The sequence below is a fragment of the Engystomops pustulosus genome, chromosome 8 (genome assembly GCF_040894005.1).
Source record: "Engystomops pustulosus chromosome 8, aEngPut4.maternal, whole genome shotgun sequence".
Lineage (NCBI taxonomy): Eukaryota > Metazoa > Chordata > Amphibia > Anura > Leptodactylidae > Engystomops > Engystomops pustulosus.
This window is the reverse complement of record NC_092418.1, coordinates 98,112,038-98,128,281: the sequence shown is the minus strand read 5'-3', so window position 1 is coordinate 98,128,281 and position 16,244 is coordinate 98,112,038. Positions and strand designations below refer to the sequence as shown.

General features: G+C 42.1%; 1 protein-coding gene across 22 annotated transcripts in view; it reads right to left on the bottom strand.

Moving 5' to 3' along the window:
• The window catches only part of BAZ2B (bromodomain adjacent to zinc finger domain 2B), a 270,525-nt gene that overhangs the window by 170,858 nt on the left and 83,423 nt on the right, over positions 1-16,244 (bottom strand). For all 22 annotated transcript variants that reach the window (XM_072121914.1, XM_072121912.1, XM_072121913.1 and 19 more), the window contains one exon: positions 8,046-8,085. The gene's annotated coding sequence lies outside the window, so the exon portion shown is untranslated. The remainder of the gene's footprint in view (positions 1-8,045; positions 8,086-16,244) is intronic.

Genomic DNA, 16,244 nt, shown 5'->3' with positions numbered 1-16,244 from the left:
AAATAAGCTCCGGCACCAGCTCACCCTGAGCTGGTGCCCGGTATTGCCATCGGAAACCTGCCACTTCAAGTGGTATGTTTCCTTTAAGCACTTCATCTTTTTCTAAAATGCTTATACAGGCAGTCCCCAAGTTACATACAAGATAGGGTCTGGAGGTTTGTTCTTAAGTTGAATTTGTATGTAAGTTGAAACTATATATTTTATAATTGAAGTTCTAGACAAATTTTTTTCTTTTGTCCCAGTGACAATTGGAGTTTCAAAATTTTTGCTGTAATTGGACCAAGGATTATCAATAAAGCTTCATTACAGACACCATACAGCTGATCATTGCAGTCTGGGACTATAGTAAAGCATCCAGAGAGCTTCACCAGAGGTCACAGTGGGCAGAGGGGTCCGTCTGTAACTATGGGTTGTCTGTAAGTCGGGTGCCCTTAAGTAGGGGACCGCCTGTACCTGCATGTGATCCGCTCAAATGTGGTAGCCAGGGTAGTATAGGGGCAGCATAGGCCCGTACGAAAACACTGGATCGGAAAGAAGAAACATGGGGAAAAGAATTCTTAGCGTGAATGAAAGGATTGGTGATGTGAACTTTTTTGTTATTTTGCATTAGTTTACTTTTTATAATATTTAAATACAATGATGAGTAGTTTAAAGTGTCAGGTGGACTTCCCCTTTAACTTGGCCTAACACACTAAAGGAAATCTACCTTCTGGAAAATACTTTTTTCAGTAGTTTCGGAGGTAGAAAGCCCATGTGTGCATCTTCCCTTTTATAAATAATTTTTATTTTATAATTTCTTAACAAGCTGCTAATAAAGGCACAATAAAATTTATTACATTATGTAAATTACCTTCAGAGTCTACTCCGGGCGGTGAGTAGCCTCTGTGAAAATCTGGGAGCTAGGGCTACTCCATGGCCTGAGTAGCCTCTGCAATGGACCTCAGAAGTAAAGTGGCTTCAGTCAAGGACCCAGAGCATACACAGAAGTTCCCTCTGGCCTGCAATCTTAGCTAAAGCCACTGCGCTTGCGTGGTCTGTGCCGCCACATTCACAGTCGGCATGGATGCACAGGGGCGTGTGGAGTATCCTTAGCCACCGGAGTTCACAGAGGCTACTCAACGGCCCTAGTAGCCCCTGAAGGTCTGAAAGTATGAAGGTCTGAAAGGCTTTGAAAGTTTATAACACTTGCTAAGAAATAATAAAATATCGTCCAGGGATGATGAACACATGGTACACAAAAAGTAGTTTCCAGACTGTAGATTTCCTTTAAATGTTGTGCAAACCCATAAAGTGTAATTGGAGTGGCCGGCAATTTTATGTTTATAGGCACAGCATGACAGTCCCCATATGGCTTACTGTATGCTTTGTTCTCCTGGGAGATAAGTTATGCCAGATGCTTTGGCTATGACACTGGGAATCACTTTCTAGGGGCACACCATCATGGGGCGCATCGTGCTTGATGTTCCCTCAACTACGCAGGTTGCACTGGATATTCCAAGACGATCAGGCCTCTTAGTATATCTGGTGCCCGACTGCATGGAAGGACAGTTTTACGCGGGAGATATATCACCTGTCATTGGGTATTTTGACCCTTCAGATTCATAGCAAACTCCGATTTAGTCTACATGCACATGAACGTTGTTTTCGCCAGGAATGGCGTACCGATATACTGATTCATTTCAAAGGGCTCATGAAGGTGTTTTTCACGACTGTACAAATGTAGAAAACTCAGAGTCGGTTCTATTCCTTCCCGGGTTTACAGCCCAGGCCTTTCTTTGGAAGGTGAACGTATGTCAAAGTAAAAAATATTAACGGCGAATGGGTGTCATCCGTGTGCGGTCTATATTTGCCAATCTACGTACTCTTCATACTGTTTCTCCGATTAGTATTCCAGCATAGCCAAATATTTGTAGCTGTCTTTACAGATCGTTTGCAAGTTAACACAATCATCTGACCCTTCAAGGTGTTGGGATAAGGCTTCAGTTTCCGGATCCACAAAATAATGGATACCACATTTATGCAGACATACGGCTCAGAAATGGATTAAACCCTGATGACACACGGACCGCAAAAACGGTCAGCACCTTAGCGTCCTATAGCGGGGTAATTTATCAGTTAAACCATGAAATCCCAAGGGCAGAAATTGCGACTTTTTATTTCCCTGTGCCTTCTTCACGCCAAGTCAGGGAGAGAGGAAGAGAGTGTGCGGGCCTGGCCCATATTCTATAGTGCGGGCCAGGATCCTGTAAATTCACACCGGAGCCTCTTATTAGATTGAGGGCGTCGTGCGCTGATGGTGGTGGTATCACGACTGTCACAGAATACACCCAATCCCCCCCTTTATTTTTTATTAAACTTACCCTGTATAGAAAGCATAAAACTTCTCAGTACATTCCATTCCAGTGTCAGAGAATTGCATGAAAATCTATGTACAAATATCCCTGCCGGAATCCTTGAGACATTCTGAAGAGCCCTTGATACTTTCTATAAGAAAGCATAGAAAGTACATACATACAGTCCATATTCCCCTCTAGATGCTGCATTCCTTAGCATATTCTTTTGTTCTTCCTTGTAAGCTCATTTTAACCCCGTGGCTGCCTGCAAGGTCCTGAGAGTAATTTACGAGCAATGTGCTATTTGTCTCTCCCTGATTAACTGGGCCCCAGTCCTGAGCCTGCTCTACATTTGTCAGCATTCGTGAAAGAAAACCAGAGCAGAATCCATGTGTCTTCAATATGCCGGTGACAGAGCGCTATTTTCTCCTATAGACCTCTCCCCATGTGGAGATCGATGTGACCGGGTGACGGCTCCACAAGTTATAGCTTATTCCTTCCTATAAACAAATGCATTTGGATTGAGTTAAAGGAAATCTAACAGAGGGCTTCTTTAACACACCCATAGCCCTTTTGGCTGATTAGCATAATTTTAGAGTTGATTTTAGAAGGAAGTAGACCATGGATAACAAACACAAGAGGATTACTACAGTCCCAGTGCCTGGATCTATGAGTAACTGTCCCTTTGTTATAGATTGGATGATTTCCTTTAAATGGTTACTAACTTGTAAACATATGCATTTGCAAAAAACAATGTACAAGTGACTATAAAAACAAAAACAATTTGTGAACAGGACCTCTTTCTCCATATATCAGGATCCTTTGTCTCCACCTTCTGCGTACTAAAATAATATTTACTACAACTTCAGCTTCATTTGTCTTGTTCTACAGCTCAAAAATGTAGTAGATTCAGGGCCAGATTATGGTGATGGCTCCTGGGGCGCACACCCCAGGGCCCCTACCAGAGGCCTCGACCAGCCGCAACGTGAGTGTGGCGTAGAGGCACTGCAGCAGTGTATTGCTACCAGAGACCGAGCCAACTGGGTCATCATTGGCACTCCAGGCTGGAGCTCTGTGCTCTAAGAGTGAAAATGATGACCCAGATTCAGCAGCCGGTGTCGGCAGTGAGGTATACATACCTCTTCCCTCTTCTGTATGGCCTCTTGAAGACCCAGGAGCGCAATGTTGGCATGTATACCTCACCGCCAGCATGAAGCTGTGGAGGACACCAGAGAAGACTGGGGTGGGAGGTGAGCACTTTTTTTATGCTGCATTGGGGCTAATCAACTAAGATTGGGGGGCTCTGCCTTTATGATTGCTGACTAAAGGAGGTGGGGCTGCCTTTCTGATTTCTGACTGAAGGGGGATTTCTGCCTATTTGAGCATTGAATAAGGGGGGTACTGTCTATATGAAAACTGACTAAGGGGGACCTGTTTGACTATGACTAAGGAAGGGCTCTGCCTATCTGGATTATCAAAGGATGGTCTCCTGGAGAGGTATCACTGTATTAGTTGCACTTTAACAATTCTCCATGGAGCCACTAACATGAAAGTATGAACCCAAAAACAGAAAATGGTTGTCCTATTACCCAGATCCAAACACTTTTTTTTAGAACATGTCCTAGTAATTTCCATTTTCGGTTGTGTTTTTTTTATCAGATATTATACGGACGTTCACCACATAAACATTTTATTGTTTTGGGAGAGTAAGAACGCTGTCTCTTTGTTCAAAGAGATTTAATCACAATTGGCAGACGCCTTATCTGAACTCCCATTTATTAACAGAACGGTTCTGTAGTTTACACTACATTGTTAGGCAAGATCCAAACTATTTCTTGGAAGTAAGCGTATTAACAGAAGAGAATTAAAAAAAAAATTAGGATAAAACAAAAATGCCTTAAATCCATCAAGATCTGGCAAATGATTACTAACGCTTATTGCTTAATTTTTTTGTTATTTTGGGAATTGAAGTTTATGCATTCCAAGTGCTTAAAGGAACAAATAACAATTAGCCTAACCCCATCCCTTTAAGCCATAACGCCGTACCATGGTCAAGGACAAGTAGTCATCAAACACTAAATCTTGGCGTAGCTTAATGAAAATTTTACACCAGTGTTTTTTCACCACTAAACCTCCAGCAATCTCTTTTAACTTCTCTGTTTTTATGATAACAAACACCCATTTAACTATTAAAAAAAACCTTCATTCTGTATGCAATTTATATAGAAAGTATCACACAGATGCTGCTCCTTTCATGGGTTCTATAGCACCTGGATGCATATTTCTGGTATCATTTTGAAGATGAGATCCTCCTGTTTACAAACACACACAGAATCAGACATAGATTACATCCCCAACTATGAGGGATATTCATCATGGCTTGTAGTGGCGTACAAGCCTTCATAACCATGCAATTCCTGGCCGTGCACCCCCGTATGATTCCTCTAACTTAAGTATGTGCCAGTTCCTGGCACAGGTTACAGCACAGTTCTACATCAGACAGGACCTGCTGTAGAATTGTCCAAACGCAAGGTTGGAAGCTGAATAAGCTAAGAGGCCAGAGCATCTTGGTTATCCGATGCAACCTGTGGGTTATGACTCGCGATTACTTGATAATCCCACCCTATGGCCTCATGTACACAACCGTATAGTGGCCCTTTGATACAGCCCTTATTGTTAGTCCTTGTGATTATTTACCCCAATCCGCCACCTTCACGCCAGTGCGCCATGAAGGGGCGTGAAGGGGGGGCGCGGGCAGCCGGGATTGGGCTGGAGCAGGGTGTTACTGTCCCCATGCCTGCACACTCCCTGCAGCCAGCAACTTTTCACATGTGAAAAGACGCCGGCTGCGTATATTTCTATGCTAGGCAGGGCCTGGCGTAGAGATAAATGCTATGCAGGCCCTTGCCGGATACATCAAGAGGCTGAAGCTTCTTGATGTATTGGGCTGCACAATAGCAACGGCAGGGCATTCATATATCATATCATTCCATAGCACACACAACCAAAATCTTGGTACATTCTTAAAGCCAAGTTTTTGATCTTTAAAATACTAGCATGGTTCTAAGTACTAAGGAGCCTAAGACAGGGGTACACCCTTTAACGAAAGTAACTCTTTTAAGGTTAGAAATGACTATTTCATGTGCTACTCTAGAGTGATTTTAGTTCACCCTAGAGTTAAAAACGTTGGTAAGGGTTCTCTTTGGAACTCTCACACAGCGGGATTGGCTTCTGTTTAATATGTATGGGGTCTTCAGACAGTGTATATCGAGGAAGAAAAGGATCAGGAAAGTTAGAATTCAACTATCTGATTCCAGCAGTGGCTCTCTCCACCCATTACACGTCCTCTTTAGTGGATCACACTTGTGTATATGCTTTCGGATTAGTGTCTGTCCATCATCTATTATATGTACAGTATGGACAGACTTAGAGCTAATGGAATACAAGAAAGAAGAAAAGATAAAAATTCATCCCAAATCCTTCGGGAATATTAGACATTGCAGCTTTGTTTTGCAGCTAAAACTGTAAAATCCTGTCTTCCTATACAGGACCCTGACATGAAAATGGCCTCCCTCGCCTTCTATATAGCACACATCTTGTCTCCCCATATAGAGTAAGCGATCTCCCTGAACACTCCCCTTTATCTATTTTGCATTAGGAGGCTTACATGCCTGACTTGTGATTGTCTTATTCAGCTCACAATGAAGCAAGCACTGAGCTGGCACAAATCCACATAAAAGAAAACGCAAACAGCGAAAAAGCAACAACACTGAAGGATATATAAAGGACTGGCAAATTATAGAGAACGGCTCCTTTCAGATATATCTTTTTTATATCATCATCTGACAAAATATTGTTTTTCGGAAATGAGGGTTGCGATGCAATTTCAACACAGTTAAATGAGCTCCGGGAGAGGTGTATCATCCTCCCAAGATCCAAGGCAAACATTCGCTTTGTCTATAGATCAGCGCTTTAGAATATCAATGCTCTCAGGTTAATCTGCCCATAGACAAAACTATTTTATTGGGGCGTCCCTGTGTGTTCAGCAGGATCTTACAAAACTTCCATAAGCAGCACCAAAGATGTCGGCCTTTTAAAGGTTTCTTATCAAAATATTGAAGCGTCCTAGTAGGACAAGTAGAAATTCGGATCATGCAGACACACAAATCATAACATGCACTTTTTTACTTCTTCGAAGCTTTATATTGGAATGGATCGAACACTGGGAATTCACATGTAGCACACTCAAGAGTTGGAGACGCCGTTCCTGTGATCTCATAGATTGTAAGCTCTTGGGAGAAGGGCCCTGACTTGTATTATTCCATCTGATCCCGTCAGGGGCGTAACTACAGCGGTAGCAGCCATAGCAGTCGCTATGGGGCCCACAGTGTCAGGGGGCCCCGTCATCCGACTTGACACTGAAGAATGAAGAATGTGCACCGTCATATACATATTATGCTGCACATTGTGGTATATATATATATTGTTTATGTGTGTGTACCTGTGATGTGTATATGCTGTATGTGTATATGGTGTAAGGTGTGTATATATACAGTACGTTATGTGTGTATGTAAGCTGTATGTCTGTATATGGCACTGTATGTGTGTATATGTGAGATGTATATGTTCTATATGTGTGTAACAGTGTATAAATGTGTATGTATGAGTGATGAACTGTATGTTTATGTATATAGGAATGTAATATCTGTATATTTTTAAAGGAAACCTACCACTTGAAGTGGCAGGTTTCCGATGGCAATACCGAGCTCCAGCTCAGGGTGAGCTGGTGCCGGAGCTTATTTTTGTTAGTGTTTTAAACCACGCGCGGCTACATAGGAAATGAAGGAGAGCCGCGCGCATGGTAAGCGCCGAGCGATACCGCGGTTTAAAACACTAACAAAAATAAGCTCCGGCACCAGCTCACCCTGAGCTGGTGCTCGGTATTGCCATCGGAAACCTGCCACTTCAAGTGGTAGGTTTCCTTTAAGCTGGCAGGTGGTCCCCTTCAGAAGTCTGCTATGGGGCCCTGCATCACCAATGTACGCCACTGGATCACATCATTGCTCTGTGCTGTCTTAGTACTTAGTACTGTATTAGTATGTGTCCCCCATGATCTGTTCAGCGCTATATATCAATAAAGATTTACCAGTATTATAATTATTATCATTGCTGTAGTTCCTATGGTCAGACCTCTAGCCATCGGACCCTTATCCTCTGCACTAATGAAAATTTCGGCATGTGCATTAGCACTTTTTAGCAAGTTTCCATTTTGTAAATGTCTTTGCATACAGCTGCTACACAAGAAGCGGAAATCACTGGGATGGGCACAATGCAAAAATCTATATGGTAAGAATAATGAGGTTTGTGATCAAGGGCGTAACTACAAGGATAGCAGCCATAGCAGCTGCTATGGGGCCTACAGTGTCAGGAGCCCCGGCATTTGGAGTATTGGATATGAATATACTGTAATGTATGCATATATGTTGTGTATATACTGTATGCATATTTTTAAGGGGTAAGTGGAGCCCAATTCAAAAGTTTGCTATAGCGCCCTGCTTTCCCTAGTTACGCCACTGTTTGTGATCGAAGTTGATCTGCTACACCCTCCTGTCTGGAGCATGACCAAAACTTTACTGAGCTTATCCAACTGGATGGTTAATACACAAAGTGTACCTCATGAGCATATACGTTTTCCTGTGAATTATGCCTTACCTTGAAAAATGTGGTCAGTTCTGTGTCATCACTTTTGCAGCTGAAATGAAAACATAAACAGATTAAATAACTGAACAAGAATATTTCTCAAGATAATTCAGCTCTGTAAAACTGTGGGGGGAATTTATTGTACGCCAGAAAACTGGTTTAGAAGCACTGATAAATCTCCCCCATATGACTGTCTGTAAGGAGATAAGTAATTTGACACTTTATCAGCTTCTCCTTCTCTATCAGCTGTAAGTAGATGAGGAAAAACTGATCTGGTACACAATGCTAATAGAAGGAAGAAAGGGAGGGGCAAAAGAAGGACACTTTTAAAGTATATCACAAAGTCTATTATTTTCCTTTATGCAACTAGTTTAGTTCAGCTTTAAAAAATCTCATATTTAGTTTTGAACTCATGTATTTTAAGGTAACAATGTTTTTGTATTACAGGACAAATTCCTCCAACCTGGAGGTAAATTGTAACTTAGGATAACAGCAATACAATGTATTTCAGAGCAAACCAAGGCTTATACATGGGGTTCAAGGTGACATCACAGAGGGGTCGACAAAATATTTAATTATAAATCATATTGTTAGAATCCTGCTAGAAATAATAAATAACTTTTTCTCCACTTGATCTCTTGGAACAACCAAGAAATATAGAGAATATCAATAAAAAAGTAAAATTAGACCTCCAAATGGGAATTGGAATGGGAAGGTAAGAGGGAAAAGGTAAGGGGGAGATGAATTGGCGGGATCTCTTCAACCTACCCCCAGGCATTCCAGAAACCATCCTCAAAAAAGAGGATATTACCGTATATACGTTGCCATAGTGATGGCCATTTACTCCAAATTTTGTCAAATTTGTCTACTCTTTCAGTGAGAAAATGACTCAAATGGTCATTAACCATAATCCACGTTAAGGAAAAGGGAACAATAAGGGAACTTTTCCATATTTTGGAAATGTTTCCAGCACTAAAATTATGGAGGGATTCATTAAGGCTTGTACTGGCGATTCCTGGAGAAGGGCAAGGAATTGCAACTACACCACCTCTAAGCCAAGTGGGCCTGGAGTGGTGCGTAGTGCGCTGTACCAGACTGCGGACGGCATGGCAGGGCCTGGAGTGGGAATATCCAGCTGCACAGCAGTGCAATGTACATACTAAGGAGGCCAGCAAGATCTGCCCAACTCCTGGATTGTCACGTGGAAAAGCTGCATGAAAATCTGCATCCAATATGCAGGGTTTTAGGTGCTTTTTTTTGGTGCTGATTATGTGCAGATTTGTGTTGCATTTTTTCGTACATTTTTTAATGCTGATTTTCCACATGCCTTTTTGTTCTTCTTTTTTCTGAGACCAAAAACTACAAGTTGATGCAGATTTTCACTCTCCCATAGACTTGTGCGAGGATACATAAAAAAGTAACATGATCGTTATTATATTTTCTGCACTGAGCAACAACTTCAGTGCTGAAAAAAAAATGTTTTTAAATTTTCCAAATCACATTCACTTTAAAGGGCTTTTCCCACAAAACAAGTTAGGCCCTACCCGCAGGATAGGGCCTTACTTGCTCATCAGTGAGGGGTCTCGATGATGAAACAAAACAGACAGATCACAAGATCACCGTACCTCCGTCGGACCCTCTGGTCACTCCCCGAGGACCCCATTGGAATCCCTGTTCTTGTGATCTGTGGGGATAAGTTAGGCCCCTTTGGATAGGGCCTAACTTGTTTCGTGGAAAAACTCCATTAATGCTACTATTATGCTGCAGATTTTCCACGCCAAAATCCGTGTGGAATCCGAAATGTTTGCAGATAGTCTTAGTATATCTGGCACTCCATGCAGGGGTCACATCAAAAAAGCGCAAGTTACAAGTTCCCCTGACAGAGGGTGTTCACCATTGCTGCCCCTTAATCAGTTTTTTGTTGTGGGAGCTGAAATACAATACCCCAATGTTTATCCGGCTCGTACTCACAACGGAGAAGCGGATACGGATTTGCCAGTGGCTTTGTACGGCAGCAGTAAAGTGGATGAGATTACATATCACTCATAGAGTGCACACAAGAATACGGCGCAGGGTATATACGGTTTGCAGGCCATAGCTTGTCAATTTATCCTGATGCTTTTTACTATGGCTTTACCCATAGCAACACAAAGGGAGCAAGTAATAACCAAGCTGCTAGGATTACAGAAAGAAATCAGGACGATCCAATTCTCATTTTTCAGACACACCAAAAAAGAACCCATTCAAATAGCTTGAAGATGATTGCCAGCTCTTGGGAACAATACTTTCATTTATGTGGACCCAAATGATACAATTCTCAACCTACTGTATGTTTTGTTCCCTAGCTACATAGCGGCGTGACTAATATGTTCAACTAACTGATCTTACAGCCGAGCTGACATCAGTTCTTTCTAATTACCGATCCGCACAACGTCTCCGATTTAACCGTATCCAAGGCTTCCGCTTCTATGTGACAAATGACTACTGATCTCTCTGGCAATGAGGAGGTTAAATCGCCCACATGATACATTTTATTATGCAAAACAATACATTTAGGGTGCACCATTAACTTGTCAGCCAACATATCCGCTGTAGAGCATGCCATAAATACTCCCAGTACATCTGCTGTGTGTTAGCCGGGGCATAAAGCTGCAGCGGTGGCCGGGCCCCGCTCCGTCTCCTATGGCTGATTATCATAACATAGAGAAAGTGTCCGAATCCGGAAATTGTCAATTTCACTGTGCAGGGCGCAAGGACAATGGTGGAAAAGTTCTTAAAGTGGTGCCATGAAAGGGGCAAAATGGTCTCATACTGGGTACAATAATGTAATTTTTAAATTGTATTTATTTTAGTCTCAATTTATTTTAGTCAGCCGGTTCGGAACGCACCGACCAGTGTGACCATAACCTCTGTACAGCTGCTTTTTAAACTACTATAAAAATAAAGTTTTGATGTTTTATGGAAGTGCAGCAGCTCCTGCAACATTTCTATGTATACATTTTTTCAACACTGTGCTGTGATCACAGATCTGTGATCCGTTTTTGTGGCTCGTGTTTCCCGGGGTGCACCAGCCATGAGTCGAGTGGAGCCTCTCGCCTCAGGCAGCACCAACTGCAGCAAGATGGGGGCAGCATCTGGGGTGCTGTCACCTGCTACAAAGCAGGTCCTGGCATTTAAAAATATTGAGGCTTATTTCCTAAAGGTCCACTTTCGTCGGACTTTCCGACATTTTTCGGGATTCGCGTTGCTGTGACAGGTATTTAACTAGGGATTGTGTCGCAGCTGTGTTGGCTTCCATGCGATACAATTTCGGACGATCCGACTGATTCAGACTAAGCACGGGATTTAACATGCAAATTGTGTTGGAAGCCCAAGCACTTACATGCACCAGGAAGGAGAAGGTGAACTCCGGTGGGCCTGAGCGGGGAAGCGACACATGCAGGATATCGGGCGCACAAGTGAATCACGGCAGAGTGCATTCCAGTAAGACAATGCACTTTCGGGGGAACGTGTCAGGATGGGTAAGTAAATGTGCCCTAGTGTCTCTTCACACCCAATGTGGAAACGGGTGTAAAATGCTGCATGAAGGACCCACTGATATATTTCTACTGCATGGGATGGGGTGGGGCGCCATTCTATAGCTCGCCTCAAGCAGGAGAGTGTTTTGGTTCACCGCATGTGTTACCAGTGTCTAAACCGCTTCTGAGCCATACATCTGCAAAAATTACCTGTGTGTAATCCATATGTCATCCATTTTTGTGGACCGGCGAAAAAACGGAAGACTGGGAAATAATATCACTAGCTTGTCCCAACTTCTTGAAGGATCACATGATTGTGTTAAATAGCAATTGATCTACATGTACAGACCACACACAGTCCTATCCTGCGTGTTATCAATGTGGCATCTGTATTTCTTACATTCCGATAGACGGACTGTAAACATGGATTGTGCACACCCCCTCCAACCACTGATATGTGCAAACAATACAGGCTGCATGGCCTCCTCCATCTCCTAGAAGCCAGAAGGACATCGTTGATGTCACAGGAAGTCCCAAGTCCCGCTGCACGTAGGTCACAAGACCTGAAACCCCTGGCGGTGAGCTGCAAACTTCAACAGAGCAACTATAATATGGGTGACAGAGGCGGATTGGGCCCTGGGCTGTATGAATATTAAAGCCCCTTGGGGAATGGAGGATGAGTCCCTTCTGCTGCTTTCAATTAAAAGGTCCTGAAATGGCTCTTGTGTACAGGTGTATTGAGAGCAGGAACAGATCATTAGGATTTCATGGGTGAAACCAAAGATTTGGTGGGTGGTTTGGGTGGCCATGGGCCCCCCAAAAGGCTTGGGCCCCGGCTACCGCCCAATCCACCTATATTATAATCCACAACTGATTCTGTTGGAGTCTTATACTTACCCTGTTAAAAGTTTGCTATAAGTGGCCAAACCCTATTGACATAAATTTACACACCTACACTGTATATCCCGTATTGGGTTAAAAGGGGAGAATAGCCCTCATATGGCTGATATATAAAGTCTATTACCCAAATTTATGGCTGCTTTCTATCAGAAAACCCATCTAAATCAGTGCAAATCAGGTCTCCACAGCAACTTGATGTGGAAGTCTGACCTTAAAGATAAGTGAGTTTCCAAAAAGTAGCTCTGAAGGTGGAATTTTACTGTAAATATTCTTACAATGCGGCGTCTGTAATTCAGTGGACACCAAAGGCTCATTTATCTGTTGAACAACTTTATGTAGAGGCGACCTAATTTAGCCTTTACTGAACATCCGCCAAATCTCAGCTCTGCAACGGGAAATCAAAACTAAATGTCATGCCGTCGTCTTGAGAACTTTTGGCAGAGACAATGGAAGATTTACTTAATAATCACATTCATGCTGCGTCTCACCAGTATCAATATTATTTTCTGTTTATAGGGGCGCGCCGTGTAGTATCCTATTTGTTAATACACAAAACTACAATTCGTTTTGCTTATTTTTATATGTTCTCCTTGAATGATCACATTAGTGGAAGAATTTATTACAGACACGCTTTTTCCTTTCCATTCCTGTAGCTGTTGGAGAGTTTGGTTTTTATGGGAGGAGCTGTATTTCTATATGGCATAATTTTGGTGCTAAGTATGTTTAGTACATTCACACGATATACTACGGTACAGCAGGCGTACATCGGCACCGGGGAGAGGAGGAGGGGGAGAGTGCCACTCACCCCGCCCCTGTCCATAGAGTTACATAGGGCCCAGCGCCATATTTCGTCGAAAGATAGAACATGTCCTATCTTTCTACGGGCTATGGATTGGTACGGTGCCGCACATGTGCTGCACCATACCACTCCCGTACCGCGCCGTGAGGCCATTGCGGTGTATGGGGGATGTATATACGTCGTAAATACGTCGCCCGTATATACGTCCCCCATACGTTCGTGTGAATGTAGAATGTAAAAAAGTATGTATGTTGTATGAGGGCTTGCTTTTTTAGGGCTGAGCAGTACTTTCCATTGGCTCTGCCAAATTTCAGAATATGCATATCATCTGTTTTTTGATGTTTTGTCATGTTTATGGGTATTACATATGACCCATGGCCAGTGTCAGGTATACACACAGCTCTAAAATAGGCATTATGGCTCTAAACTGGATTGTGTCATTTTCAATGTTTTTTTTCTAACTTAGGTTGGTGGACATAATGCGGCACAATCAGGAAATCGGGGCGCACAATCTCATTGAATCGCGGCACAGTGCATTGTCGTTGTCGGACAATGCACTTTCGGGAAATCCTCCGGACCAGGTAAGTAAATGTGCCCCAATATTTTAGCTCCACATCAATCAACAGATACATTTTAACCCAAAATGTATGAAACAAAACAAGGGAATTTGTTATAAAGCTGGTGTAACTCCCAAGGTACAATAGTACCAGGAGCCCCCTGGTGATACTGAATTCAGGTTATTAAAGGCTCTTATTGTGATCGAAGTTCAGCTCTATAGAACTGTGAAGAGTCTGGTCTTACAGTCTAAGCTTTACAGGAGAATTTTTGGAGCTTGATCACCCTTTGGAAATCACTAGTCATTAAAACCTTGTTGTATGGAATTAATTATACTCTATGGAGGACTTTTAATTGTGCTTGGGATCTTGGTAAGTATCGCAGTGTAACAAAGTCAAGCACAAAGACAAGTCAGCCATACAGTATAATTAAGTCTCTAAAAGAAAGTGATTGATCGCAGCAAGGAATTTCTCCTCTAGAAACTGTCTATATCTTTTATTGGTCTTTCCTGTAAGAGGTTAATGTGATCGGTTGTTTGTACTGCAGGGGAATGTATACATCACTGTTCCTGGCCCGGCCTGTGAATACATATGCCAAAAGACAAAAAAAAAAAGTTGAGTGTGGTAAGAGCCGAAAGCTGAGCTGTAACTATGCAGACAAAGCAGTGTTTACATTGTAACTCTATGGAATCAATTCAACGACATGGAACTGAAGGTTACAATTCTACATATTAAAAAGATTCTTCCCCGACATTTCTCCTCTGTTTTCCTAATAATCCTTTTATGTAGGCCAGTGAAATGGTTAATGCCGATCTTAGCACAGATAATATATAATTGGATCATCATAGACATTGCCGGCTCCATTCCTCACCGTTTGGATGTGTCTGCATTTTCAATTTAAATGATACTTTTCTGTATTCTGCTGAAGCCGGCGGCTGCTCTCAATGTAAAAGCATTTAAATAAAGTCACTGATCGTTCTTTGTACTAATCTTATGTCTGGGGAAATACTTAAAAATACTTATTAGTGGTAAGGACAAGATTAGGCAACCATCAGCTGTCGAAGAGTCACTTTATTATCCACTATTCCTATAGCGCCAAAATATTCCTCATCGCTGTAGAGATGGGTGCAAATGTTCACAAAATTCCATATCATGGCTGGACTCAGTAATATGGGTCACTGAGCTGCAGGGTACACATATACAGTGCTCATTGGCTCCACGCTGGTTCTACTAGATGAAGATAAGCCTTTATATGTGTGACACAGGCAGTGGGAGCATTTTCATTTTTACTTAGGATCACAGTGTGGACACACCACGCTCCCTGAAATGATATTTTTCTGTATTCTGCTGAAGCTGGTGGCTGCTCTCAATGTAAAAGCATTTAAATAAGTCACTGATCGTTCTTTGTACTAATCATATGTCTGGGGAAATACTAAAAAATACATATTAGTGGTTTGGACAAGTCTGGGCAACCATCAGCTGTCGAAAAGCTACTTTATTATCCACTATTGCTATAGCGCCAACATATTCCTCATCGCTGTAGAGATGGGTGCAAATATTCACAAAATTCCATATCATGGCTGGTCTCAGTAATGCGGGACCTGTGTGGTCACTGAGCTGCAGGGTACACATATAGTGCCCAATTGCTCCATGCTGGTTTTACTAGATGAAAGTAAGCCTTTTTATTTGTGATACAGTCAGTGGGGGCATTTTCATTACTACTTAGGATCACAGTGTGGACACACCACGCTCCATGAACTGATACTTTTCTGTATTCTGCTGAAGTCGGCAAATCTGTTTTTGCAATTTTACTGTTTTTTGAATTTTTACAATTTTGAATTTCATCAAAATCTGTATTGTTAAAAAAAAAAAAACACACAGTGACCGCGGTCTATTATATGGCTTACATTTTATGGGTATAATGTCATCACTAGGATGCAGAACACACAATGGATACTCCACACCCCAGCTAACCATAACATAGAGATTACTAGGACACACTATTGGTATCATCACCCCTAATGTTTTAGGAATAGTTTTACCAATCTCTAGATAATGATGGTGTTTTTCTTCAGCAGCACAAATCATCTGAAATACTGGAATATGTGTGTCTATCATGTAAATGAGCTCACGGTGCATAAAATGTGCATATTTCTTAGCACGGTTCTGGAAAGTGTTAGTAAACAATGCCTCGACTGCAAATGAGCGAAATATTCATAAAGAGAAGTGTCATAAAATATAAGAATTAATGATTCATGACCAAACATTTATATGGTGCTAACATATACTGCCGCTAGGTACTGACAACAGACTCTCTGGTCTCTGCATCTAATGACGCTCACAATCACATTTCACTATTTTACAATCACAACCAACTCACAGAACAGCAGACTGATGGCTAATTGCTGGAGTGACTCACTAGCTCTATAATCGCAACAAT